The sequence below is a fragment of the Dermochelys coriacea genome, chromosome 10 (genome assembly GCF_009764565.3).
Source record: "Dermochelys coriacea isolate rDerCor1 chromosome 10, rDerCor1.pri.v4, whole genome shotgun sequence".
NCBI classification, from domain to species: Eukaryota; Metazoa; Chordata; order Testudines; family Dermochelyidae; genus Dermochelys; species Dermochelys coriacea.
Window position 1 is genome coordinate 6,581,372 of NC_050077.1, and position 12,892 is coordinate 6,594,263.

Consider the following 12,892-nt stretch of genomic DNA (forward strand, 5'->3'; position numbering starts at 1 on the left):
GTTTATCTCACACCTGAATTCAGAATAATTAAACTGCTGTGGAATTGATGTAAGACAACAAGGACCTACTATGGATAACAGGCTTGATCAGTCATTTTACAAAAGATTTATATTAAAGGTGACCTTGAAAGGATTTTATTTAAAATGGCATTCATGCATCTTCATATTTTGTAGGAGAAAAGGGCCTGATTTTGTTTTTTTGGTTTGTTTTAAATTGCTTGTTTTATTACCTTAGAAATATCAGGAATGTCAGGTCTAGTCTGTGATCTCAAAGTCAAGTCTTTGGTTTGCTGGAAAACTCCTTGAGGGGATCACTGATGTTATCTATGAGCTCTCACATCCCAACTGCAAGAGTCTGGGTGTTGAAGCTTTAACAAAGATGTCCTTTCTCCTAAATGTTCAGTAGACACTGGAATTAAATAGGTGTTCAGAATACAGAGTTTTTAACAGTCTGGGGGAAAAAATCCCTTCGTTTCTCAGTTGCTGCCTCACTCAGTCTTTGTTTTTAAGTTGTCACAATTTCACTAGTTCTCTGGTTACCATAGTCTCCCGGGATACTTTTAAATGGAATTTCTAATTTAAAAAAAAAAAAGCCCCAAAAAATCTTTTTTTTTTGGCAGGGGGAGGGGTTAAAAACATTAGGCTGCCTTTATGCTTCATAGAAAGGTGCATAATCCCAAATTTTCCCCCATTCTAGCTTAATTTTAAAACATTTTGTACATGATGTTGAACCATGTAATGTATGTAATAATATGACGCTGTAGGTAACTTCTTTCAAATCCAGGGTAAAACTGAGACCCTGACCACATGTGGTAATTTAAGATCCCACCTGACTTTTTGCAGTAACAGCATCATTAACACTGGCACCCAGGTCAAATTCCAATCATTCTCCTGATCTAAATTATTGCTGAGATTCAGCTGGATACAGGATTTTGTGTAGTGTTGCAGTACACAATTAAATAGTTACTTAGTTCCAACCCAAAAATGGATGCATCTTAGTGATAGATGAAGACCTTTATATTGGCATATACACAGGGCCGGCTTTACCGATTTTGACACCCCAAAGAGTGAAAAAACCTGTCTCCGCCTGATTGCCGCCGCGGATGGCAGGGGAGAGAGAAGCTGCCGCCGAATTGCCGCCGCGGCTGGCGGAACGGAGAAGCTGCTGCCGAATTGCTGCCACCGCAGAAACTCTGCCGCCCCAAGCACCTGCTTGGAACGCTGGGGCCTGAAGCCGGCCCTGCATATACAGGCCCGAAATGCTGACATCCTTACTCGGACTTAGCTCCCAATGGACCTGAGATGCACTGAAAACCTATTGAGCTTTTGCAATATCTGAAGTGGCAGCAACTTTCAATAGGCGTTTTGTGAGAGTAGAAACTAAATAAGGACTTCATCACTTCATCCCACATATAGAAAGAGCTTTGGAAGGCAAGGTTCCCTCTAAGGAATCATTATCATTTCTCCATTCCAAAATATAAATGCTGCAGAGGCTTTCAACAGGACAGAGCTCTTCTAAGTAGCAGTCTTGAATTCTCTTGGACTTTCTCGTATTATTATTTTAAGTCCCTCCCAATTTTAATTGACAGGGATTGTGTCTCTTTGCCTGAAATGTAAATGTTTGGTGGAGTTCTGCGTGGCGGATGGCCAGGGGATAGCCCAAAACTGCAACAGCCCAAAGAGTCAACCATTCATGTCGAGGTCTGATCACTTTCCACTGGACAGGCTAATAACATAACACCCCCATCAGCTTTGGCAGTGACACAGGCTCCCCTTGCCAGTCCATTAACCACCTGAAAGAGCTTCAGTTTAGGCCTTGACAAGCAGGTCAAGTTGCAGCCCTGGCTTTTGAGCCATCTCTGCTTGTACACACACAAAAAGAAAAGGAGGACTTGTGCTATCTTAGAGACTAACAAATTTATTTGAGCACAAGCTTTCATGAGCTGCAGCTCACTTCATCAGATGTAGCTGTAGCTCACAAAAGCTTATGCTCAAATAAATTGGTTAGTCTGTAAGGTGCCACAAGTCCTCCTTTTCTTTTTGCGGATACAGACTAACACGGCAGCTACTCTGAAACCTGTACACACACAGTGATCCAAGCCAAACTGCTTTGCATGTCAGTCAGACAGCTTAGGCCATGCACTCATCAAGCAGTTACAGACTCCTTGCACGTCTGGGGTCATTGAACTACAATGGGAAATAAAGGCTGATCCTTTGCAGCAAATGTCTCTTAGGTGCTTGTTGCTGACAGTGCCTAGCCTGTGAATGGATTTGAGGTGCTGACATGAGAAAACAAGGGTTCCTTTATGACCAACCCCACTATGGACTAAATGATAAGGGCCAGATGCACAAGTGTGCAAGGAAATCTCCCAGCCACAAGATGACCGGTCACATTTCTAGTCCTCACTCACTTGAGCACAAGAACTATGTGGAAGATTGGCACTAGCCAACCCAAAAGGACTAGGAGGGAGGGGAAAGTCAGAACCATGGAGTCACCCCCACCTCCTATGCCTGCCACACAGAGAAGATGGTCTCAATCTGTTGCCCTTAGGGGCTGGAAGAGTTCTGGCGACAGCAATACACGTTGCAAGGAGGGAGTGACACAGCAGTGCACTACTCAGCAGCGATTCCTCTTGTCACTTCAGCAACACCATTCCTAGGCTCCAAAGGAAGAACAGTGATATCCCCCAGAGCGGGCTTGATGAGGGCCACATCGGTCACAGTTGAGCTGGGAACGAACCCCACCACCCTTAAGGAAATAAATTAAACCACTGCTGCTCTCTGGGCCACTGCCAGTGCTTTGCGGGCCAGAGATGGCCCTCAGGGTAGAGACTAGAAGTACCCACCACATTAACGTGGGGAAGTCAGAAGCAGCAATAGAACAAAGTATCTTCCCAACCACAAGACCACATTCTACCTCCCGATCTGGGACTAGGACCCAGGAGTCCTGGCTTCCAGTCTGACAAGCAAATTCCCATTACTACTTAGAGCACGGCATGATGTGGCTTGTAAACAATGTGCATGTTTTTTAAGGTTATGGTTAAAAATTAAAGGAGCATTTTGTAATGTTGAGCTTCATTTACCAACTTTATTGATTCACTCCCCTCTTGAAGTGCCAGCATTTTAAATCCATTTAAGATAGTTTCTGCCATTTTGAACAACTTTTTTTAGATACTACTCTTACCCAAAGCATCACTTCTGTCTTCCCCCAAAAACGGGCTTGCATCTAGCAATTGCTTTCACAATCTAATGTGGAGATGGAGCCCCATAATCCATCAATTAAACAGATTAGTTACTCAGGAGGCTGCATACCTGGCTTGGGAAAGCAATAGGCTGGAATCCCTCCCCACACACACAGAACCAACTCAAGTATAGCTCATGGGACGCCGTAAATGAAGTCAGTTTGTTCGTTTTGTTTACAGCTCCCCCTGCAAGAGTGGACTTGGGATGAGATGCGCTGGTCCATGTCACTCGGTGTTGCGTTATGGATGAGTGAGTGGGAATGTTCTCTGCTGGGCCAGCCATTGAGGTTGAGAAAGCGGGAGGAATCTCAGTCCCTCCTCCCTACTGGTGTCATTGTGGGGTGCAGTGAGGAGAGAAGAAGATTGGCCACTGATGACTGCCTTCTCGGTGCCTTATAATGACACAGTTTCTCCTTTGTAGTGCAGCAAAGTGTGGCATTCTGACATTAATGCTGAGGTGACGGCCAGTCAGAGAACACGTGCTTCCAAAGACTTTAACTCTGCCACAGATAAATCTCTCTCAGAGCAGCACTATGGTCTAGTGCACTGAGCACAAGTCTAGAAGTGAGGCATTCTTCGGTTCTGCCACTGATCCTCAGTGCGAACTTGGGGAAATCTCTTAATCTCACCATTTCTGTATCCGTACAATGGGGAAATGCCTTTCTACCCCATTGGGGGGGCTGGGAAGAGCAATTAGTTAATGCTTGTAAGATGCCTAGAAGAGGTAGAGTATTGCATAGATGCTTTAGGACTGTGGGTACAGAATAATGAATAAGTGAATAATTATTAATAATTATTCTTGTGAATAAGTGGAATGCATCAGACCTGGCACAAGCAGCTGTGATGGAGAATCTAAGGTTCAGATGGATGAAGATGCAGAAGCTTGGATGCTGATCTAAAATACATCCATCCAGAGACCTTTAATCTAGAGATCCATCAGGAGGCTCATAAGAGAGCCTGCAATGCTGGTGCTTCCAGGTTCTGGTGATCAGCACCATGAGAGTCTTCAAGTCCCTGCTGGGGTTAGGAAATGCAGAGCTGCCTCAAAGTCAGAAATAAGAATTTTAAAGTTTAAGCAAAAGAGTTTAGAGCCTCAGACGAGCTTCTGGCCAAAAGTGGCCACTAATTCGGGGTGCCTCCATTTTGGACAAGCTGACTTGAGAGGCCTTGGGCCTGACTTTCAGAGGCGGTGAGCACCCGTAATGCCAGCTAAAGTTACGGAGAGTGGCGATTGCTCAACACATCTGAAAATCTGGCCCCGGCTGTGTCTCGTTAGGCTCCCAAATGGAGAGATACTGAAAATTAGTAGGTTTCAGAGTAGCAGCCGTGTTAGTCTGTATTCGCAAAAAGAAAAGGAGTACTTGTGGCACCTTAGAGACTAACAAATTTATTAGAGCATAAGCTTTCGTGAGCTACAGCTCACTTCATCGGATGCATTTGGTGGAAAAAACAGAGGAGAGATTTATATATACACACACACAGAGAACATGAAACAATAAGTGATCACTCTCCTTACAGTGTGTATGATAAACCCATTGTTTCATGTTCTCTGTGTGTGTGTATATAAATCTCTCCTCTGTTTTTTCCACCAAATGCATCCGATGAAGTGAGCTGTAGCTCACGAAAGCTTATGCTCTAATAAATTTGTTAGTCTCTAAGGTGCCACCAGTACTCCTTTTCTTTTTGAAAATTAGTAGCCACTATTGCCAGTTTGGCTGCTGAGTTTGTATTGGGGGAAGGTTCAGACTGGTGTCAAGCTCTCCGGGCCATCCTGTGCCACTGAAGTGTGTGGAACTCCTGGGCACAGGATCAAGATACAAAACATCTTAGACTAAAACCTATTTAATTCAGCAAAAAGAACAGGAGGACTTGTGGCACCTTAGAGACTAACAAATTTATTTGAGCATAAGCTTCACAAAAGCTTATGCTCAAATAAATTTGTTAGTCTCTAAGGTGCCACAAGTCCTCCTGTTCTTTTTGCGGATACAGACTAACACGGCTGCTACTCTGAAACCTATTTAACTCAGGTATGTTTCTATCCTCAGTAATTACTGCATCATTACTACACAATATCACACACTGCTACGCAGTCCCTCCCATAACCACTGTACCCCATTTTAAAGTGCTTCTGCAACCTATGAACATACTGCAAAATAAAGCTTAGTGCAGGGTGGATTTATCCCGTATTGCGCTAATTGCCTTGGCTCAGGTTTAATAATTCAAACAGCTGTGAGAGCTGGATTCCCCTCCTACCCCCCCAGTTGTAATTAGCATGAAAGGGCTTTTTTTCCTCTCTCCCTCTCTCTCCTGCATTTGCTTCTTTTTAAATTCCATGAAATGATTTTGCTGTAGGGTTCCCTAGCCAGGTGAAATATATTGTAAGGAAATAGATACAACCCAGAAAAAAAAATTGGGGGTGAGAAAATGTCCAGAAGCAAAGCACAAGTTGATGGTTCATTGTGGGAGAATATTACTTCTCATCTTTATGGTCAGAGTCCCTACAGGCTGAGCTTAAAATATAAAACAAAACCCCCACACGTACACACACAAAATCTCATTGACAGCTTTAGGGCAGGAATTCAAAATAAAGAAGAACCTAACAACAAAAATGAAAGGAATGTTTGTGAAACTAAATGTTCTGAATTTGTTTACAATTCCCCTGTGTTGGTGCCAGGCCTGGCTTTCGTTGTTCCACAGGATTAAATCAACTGCCTGTGCGTGGGGGCGGAATTTCTGACGTGAGTCACTTTTTTGGTTTTAGTTTGCAAATGTCACCCAAACACATTTTCAGTGGAAGAATCCATGTGTTGGCTTTATCCCCCTGTTGGATTCTAATTATTTATTTCACAGTAGCAACTATGCGCCCAAGCTAAGTTTAGGGCCTCATTTTGCTGGATGCTAAACATAAGCATAGTAAGACAGTCCCTTCCCTGAAAAATTTGCAATTGAAATAGACTAGGGAGAAGAAGGGTGGGAGGGGAAACAGGTGCAGTGCAATGAAGTGACTTGCCCAAGGTCACGCAGTTGATCAGTGGCAGAGTCAGGAATAGGTCCAGATCTTCAGACTCCTACTCCAGTGCCCCTCCATCATTAATCTTAGCCATTCCGTGCTGGACTGTGATTGGATTTTTCATTAATTTTGATTGATCAATTGCTCCCAACTTCCTGGTGCCTAACAGACTGTAAAAGGAGACTATCCCTTGGTGAAACATTAAGTGTAAGATTTTTTTCTAAGAGAGCACCTGTTCTTCCAAGATTTCCAGACCCAAGCTAGCTAGAGAACTAGTCACATCTTTGGCTGTTTATCTCGCCTTGAAATGAACCTCCGAATCCTCTGGGATTCACTCTCTCTGCTAATAAAAACACAGTTTAAAATCACTGAAATATCTTGTAGGACACGTGTGGTACAAATATGGACCTTCCACATTAGCAAAGGTGGCAGTCCTTGTGTCTGGGTTAGCTTTTGGCTGGAATCAGGGCTAGTGAGGGTAGCAGAGGCAGATTCAAGATGCTGGAGGGTGGGAAACTTGCTCCTCCTGACACCTCTCTCTGGTGCTCTCCTGCTGCTAGGAGCGGGGAGGTGTCGTCTCCCCTTTCCTGACTCTAGGGATCCCTTCCGTTCCAATCTCTTTGGTTAGTACCATGCTGTAGATGGGTCATGTGGCATTAGGGTTACCACCTCTGAAATGCAAAAAAAAAAAAAAAAAAAAAAAAAGCACACCCCCGCTACACACACACACGCACACAAGGCAAGCCCACCACAACCCCAAATCATAAGGCAACTCCCCAACTCTCTACTGATGGTATCTAGAGAGGTAACACACACAGATAAGATTGATAACATCTCCTGTCTCCTCTTGCAAGACTCAAACCCTCTCTCACACACACAGTGCGCTTGTGAGTTGGTGGGCAGACACGTGCTATATTTTCAACCATTTTGATCCGTTATCGCTTAAACTGCAGCATCTTTTGCTGGACCCAGAGACTTCTAACATTTGATATCCCAGTTTATGGTGGTGATAATGCAAATCTTTAGACCCACATAAAAACCATGCAGATTCAATTATCTTTCTACAACTGGCAAATCCATTAAAAGGAAAAAAAAAAACCTGCCCAGGCCAGACAAATACCGGCCAGATGGTAAATCTAATGTTTCATTAAGGGATGCATTGCTCCACTCACTCCCCTTGAGAACTGGCAAGAACTAGAGGTGTTCTGACTCAACATGTCCCCCAGAGCTGCCTGCAGATCCTCAAAGTTCATGTGTTTCTCGAGTATCACTCATTTTGAGTTTCCCTTTCCTTGTCTGAAAGATTGCAGAGCTGGACAGCTTAAATGTCACAGCAGGAAAAATTTGATGAGGTATCCAAAGCTAACAGACTTGAACCATCTCTTTTGAGGAGCATTATGGTGTCCTAGAAATGGCAATTCAGTAGGGCTGGTGGGGGGTGGTGACTTTTTCTTGTCCCACATGAATGTTTGAGATTTAAAAGAAAAAAAATGTCCTGGTCCAAATCAGGACAAAAAGTCCATCTCAAAAATTTTTGGGATCCTACAAACTAAAAAAAACAACCCATTTCAGCTTGGGTCAATCAAAATGTTTAGTCTCGATAATTTTGAACCATTGTATTTTGATTATTTTGGCCTTTTTTCCACCTTTTTAAAACTATCAATCAAGTTACATTTCTAATCAAAAAGTCATTTTGAACCGAAAAAAACAAAACTTTTCATTTCAAAAAAGGGAAAAATGGGAAGTTTTGACAATATGGAAACTTTTTGAGTCAGGAAACTCAGCAGAACTGAATCCAAAGCCACCAGAAAACAGATTCGGTTTGGGTTCATCAACATTTTTTGGAGAAAAAAGGTTTTGTCAAAAATTTCCTAAACAGTTCTGTAGTTCAGCTGAATTTGAGCTATGCAACAGTGACTTCTAGTGGCTGGTTCAGTTAGTCTTGTGTCTGACTGGAAGATGATGAAGAAGGCAAGCCAAATTGGTGTTGGTTTTGTATATCTCTGCCTTAACCTTCCTCCTTGATCTTTGCTCGTTGGGGGATATGAGAAGTGGGAGATGAACGACACTGTAAGCCAAAAACCATTTCATAAGACATAAAAATACCTGTTAGGCTGTTTCCTAGACTCCAGTTGGTGCTGAAAGGGAGTAATTACGTTTGAAGGCAATATCACTGGTGCTTGATTGTGCTGTACAACTTCCACTCTGTGATACAAAAACTCACATGAGCCGCATTCGCTAGCTTTCAGGGCCATCCAGCGTTGTCTTTGCCTGCTGGTTCCTGTGTCTGTCATTGTGGGACTGCAATCTAAATGTCTCTCATTACAGCAGTCCTTATCCCCACATTAGTTCTGCCTCGCACCAAATATGAGTAATAAAGAATAATGAAGATCTCTGGTTTGAAGCACAGTGGCTTTGCAATGTCAGCGAGGCTGAGGCATTGTAGCTTTGTCTGTAGCTATCTGATAGAAGATCTGCTACTAATTATGGCTATTGATGATCTCATTGGTGCTAGTTCCCCCTCCCGCCCCTGTTCCCTTGAGATACCATGGCATCTTTCATCGTGCAATCTCTGCCCTGATATTTCAAGCAGAAGTTACGGTGCTTGAGAATAAGAAGCAATGGCACCAAAATGTTGATGTGAATTGGCAAGTGAGTTCAAACAGCAGCGTTGGCATATGAATCTGTGCAGCGCTGACTGCTCCAAGCTTTTGGAAATCAAGAGTCAGGTTACAAAAAAAAATAAAGTTGGCTCAAAATTATGGGATTTTTTTTTAAATGGGTTCTTTTTGTTCCCCTTTTTTGTTTTTGTTTTTTGAGATCATCTGGGTTTCAACATGTTCAAGCTTTTCTCCACAACCATGAAGCCTAGAACCTTACTTTTTTTTAATATATGCTGAAATTTTTCTCATATTCACATGACTCCAGGAGCTGGGGCTTTTGAGAAAATAACACGTGTTATGAGACACATGATAAATTCATGAGCATTGGCAACTCTTGTAATAGTAGCAAGGACACCACAGAGAATTTTTGGTTAGGCTTGGTTTTATCTAGAAAGGCTCCTTTTATTTTATCAGAGAGCCCAGGGTTCTCCTTTTACTCTCCCTGTTAAATGTCCAGTTCCCATCTGAAGGTACCTTGAGATCCTGCAAATAAACACTCTCCCTGTGCAGAGAAGTAAGACCATGAGTGCACAATATTCTTGATGCTCTGTGTGTGTGGTATCCGCAATGGGAGGAAAGAGAAGAGGAGGCAAAGATGGAGAGGAAAGAGAGGGGACTGGTGGGAAATATGATTTTACATTTAGTGTTAGTGCTCAGCAATGAGTTGTTCATAAGAGAGTGGAGCAGCTCTGGAACAGGCTACCGGCTAGAGTGAGGATGTTGTATATATACAGACAAGTAACTCAGGAATAGCTAGCCAAACACGCATGCCCCAAGAAGTTGAGGAGACATTCCTAATGGTTTGTATGATTTAACCAACACCTGGCCATGGGCATAGGTTTATCTGCAGGAGTTGGACTGGGGGCTTCATTTCTGCAAGAGGCCACAGTATGCAATACTGTGTCTGGATTGGTGGGTAATTGCATGACCCCTAACACTTGTAGATGTGCAAGTTACGATCAATCTCAAGCTGCTACAGGTCGCCTGATGTCCTGAAAGGGTCAGGGCAGAATTCACACGCAGATGACATTATGGGGGTTTTGACCTGCTGCTGCTGCATTGTACGGACATAGAGGGGAAGATGGTCCAGGCCCTAAAGAACTTACAGCTGGCGACTGCACACAAAATGAGAGTGAGCCCATTCTGAGTGGTGCACTGTGCAGCAGTCACTCCCCACCAGGTGTCGAGCCACTGTCCAAATCAAATTTAATCTCGGGCAATTGCTGCCCTTGGTTGGGTTTCTACCCCAGCCAAATGCAAGGGTCACGTGTCCCTTCTTGAGTGTGTTCCCTTTTCCTTGAGACATTTACTCCTGTGGAAAGGGCCTATGTGCCACTCAAGTCCCATTTAAAATCTATTTTGAGGGGTTAAGTGATGCCCAGGCCTTGCATTCTTCCCTTGGCTTGGGATGATTTCAACCTTTGTGCATTTATATCTCCCACTGATATCAGATGTTGTTGTGAAGAGAAGGGACGTTTCCTGTTAAAGTCCCATTTAATAGCCATGGGGCAGACTCTGTTTCCATGGACATCAGTGACAAAAATCTCATTGACTTGAGTGAAAGCAAAATCAGGCTCCTGTAATGTGTGGGAGTTTTAGCAGATGGTCTGGTGTTTCCTTACTGCCGTGTAGGCTTTCCCTTTTCCTTACTCCTTCTGAGGCTGTGTAGCCTGTCTCTCTCTCTCGCTCTTTTATTCTTTCCTTGGCAGGGTTTCCCTGAGTTTCCCACAAAATGGAGAGTACAGAGCAGAAGTGCTATTACGGGCGGCCCCATCCCTTTAAAGTGCTCTGAGCTGGAGCTTTAATCTGAAGCTGATGCTGTTAATTCTCTTCTGGCCACCAATGTGCTGCCAGCGACTTGACTTTAAGAAGATAGCAGCACAAACATTTTCTCCCATAATCTGCAGTAAACACCGTATTCCAGGAGGCTAGAGAGACCAAGGAATGTAACCGCTAGTTTTGCCTGACCTGAAGAATGCTCCCTTTTAACCCTAACCAAGGAGAGAGGCAGTAAACACGCCATCCAGTCTCTGTTCCTTCACAATGTCTTGAATACACTGAGAAGTCTGGCACAATGTTCAGTTTGTGTCACATGATGGGGAGGGGAGGACCCGTGGAGCTGCCTAAGGGTGGCCTCTCCCCCGAGAATGGATGGAATCTGGTACAATCCTAAGGCAAAGTCTTCTACAGCCGTATTCTTATGAACCCCAAAGATAAGCCATCTTTGGGCAGGATGGTTTAGTAGCATCCATGGGCAATGGGGCTGGGCAGAGCACGACTTCATTATAAGCAGGGAAGCCATCCCAACCCTCCCCCTTCAATTCAGTCACAAAGTTTTAACAAGGGGCACCAGAGAAGCCCATCCAATATAATCTCAGCTTCTGGCCCATAGTGGTGTTCAGGCAGCTGGGTAGTAAATGGGGTTGCCCTTTTATAGGGGTTTGAGAGCAAGGAGGTATGGTATGAGTAGTTGTATCTCTAATGTATTTTAGCAATCATGGTGTGCACTGAGGATGAGCAGGAGGTTGCTTGGAAACACTAAGCAGTTACTATTGTCTCTATAGGATAAATGGTTGAGCCCATAGTAGGTTATTGCACAGAATGGTTTGGCCTATGCAAGTTGGTTTCATAGACTCATAGATGATAAAGGCAGAAAGGACCCCTGTGATCATGTAGTTGACCTCCTACATAGAACTTCCCTGAATTATCATCTTTTTGACCTAGAGCCGATCTGTTAGAAAAACATTCTATCTTGATTTTAAAACTGCTAGTGATGGAGAATCCACCACAACTCTTGGTAAGTTGTTCTAGGGGTTAATTTGCAGCAGCCTGATGGTATAACCAGCCTGGACAGGGTGGGATCTCCATGGCTACCACTGAATCCAAGTTAACCGCTGCCATTCCTGGCTATTTGCTGAGTATTTGTTATACAGTGCATTGAATTCAAAGTGTCTCTTCTATGCTGCGCACCATGATACGACAAACATCTCCTGTCTTCAGAAGCTCAGATAATGCAATAACCACCTCAAGTGCTTCCCAGCTGTTAATATACCATGAAAAATAAAGGAAGCTTTTACCAGACAGGAGATGAGTTGGATATGAAAATAGTCCCTTTTCCTAGGCAAGATTATTGCACTGAGGAAATGGAAAAGACCCATTTTCTTTTACAAGACAGCTTAGCTTTAGAAATGTATGTTGCAATTCCTTGAACAGTTTTTTTGAAGTAACTCCAGTGAGAAAATCTAACTCGGTCCCTTCTTTCTCATTATGTTTGGTGAGAGAGGAACTTGTAAAGGTTTCACACTAAAGGCTGTAACTTGGAGCGAGTGTTGGTTTATTTGGGAAGGTCAATTTTCTATGTCATGGATCTGAGTTCATGCACAAGGTCTGCTCCAAGTCCTGTTGAAGTGAATGGAGATCTTTCCATCAGCTGTAATGGAGGTTAGATCAGGGCCATAGGTAGGACATCCTAGAAAGATCCCTTCCAGGTTTCTGACCAGAACTTTGGATCAATCAAAACAGAGACAACCCCCAAAGAAACCTTCCTAGATTTTTAGTGTGGTGTTTTCAAAGGCGGTTAAGAACACAAATCCCATTGACTTTCAGTGGCATTTGTATTTGTTAACTCTCTTGGGTGTTTTTGAAAAGCCCACCTTACATTCAGAGCATTTAGTCTGTTACAGATAGACCTCTAGCTTGACTAAGCACAACCTACAAAACATCTGACTTCTTGCCTTAATGCTTCATTTTAGTGCATTGCTTAAAAGATCTTGTTAAGCTGGGACACAACATGAGTGTCATTACTGCGGGTGCTACAGAAATGGGCATTCACTCCATTAAAAGACCTGATAGAATGTCCTTCCAGTTCTTCTTATGTACTACCTCTCTTTTCTGCCCCCTCTCCAGTTTTTTAACATACTTTCTGGAATGTAGACACCAGAACTGGATGCAGTATTCCAGTATCAGTCTCACCACCG

General features: G+C 43.4%; 1 protein-coding gene across 4 annotated transcripts in view; it reads left to right on the forward strand.

Moving 5' to 3' along the window:
* Positions 1–12,892, forward strand: part of CACNA1H (calcium voltage-gated channel subunit alpha1 H) — a 480,991-nt gene that overhangs the window by 374,317 nt on the left and 93,782 nt on the right. The window lies entirely within an intron of this gene.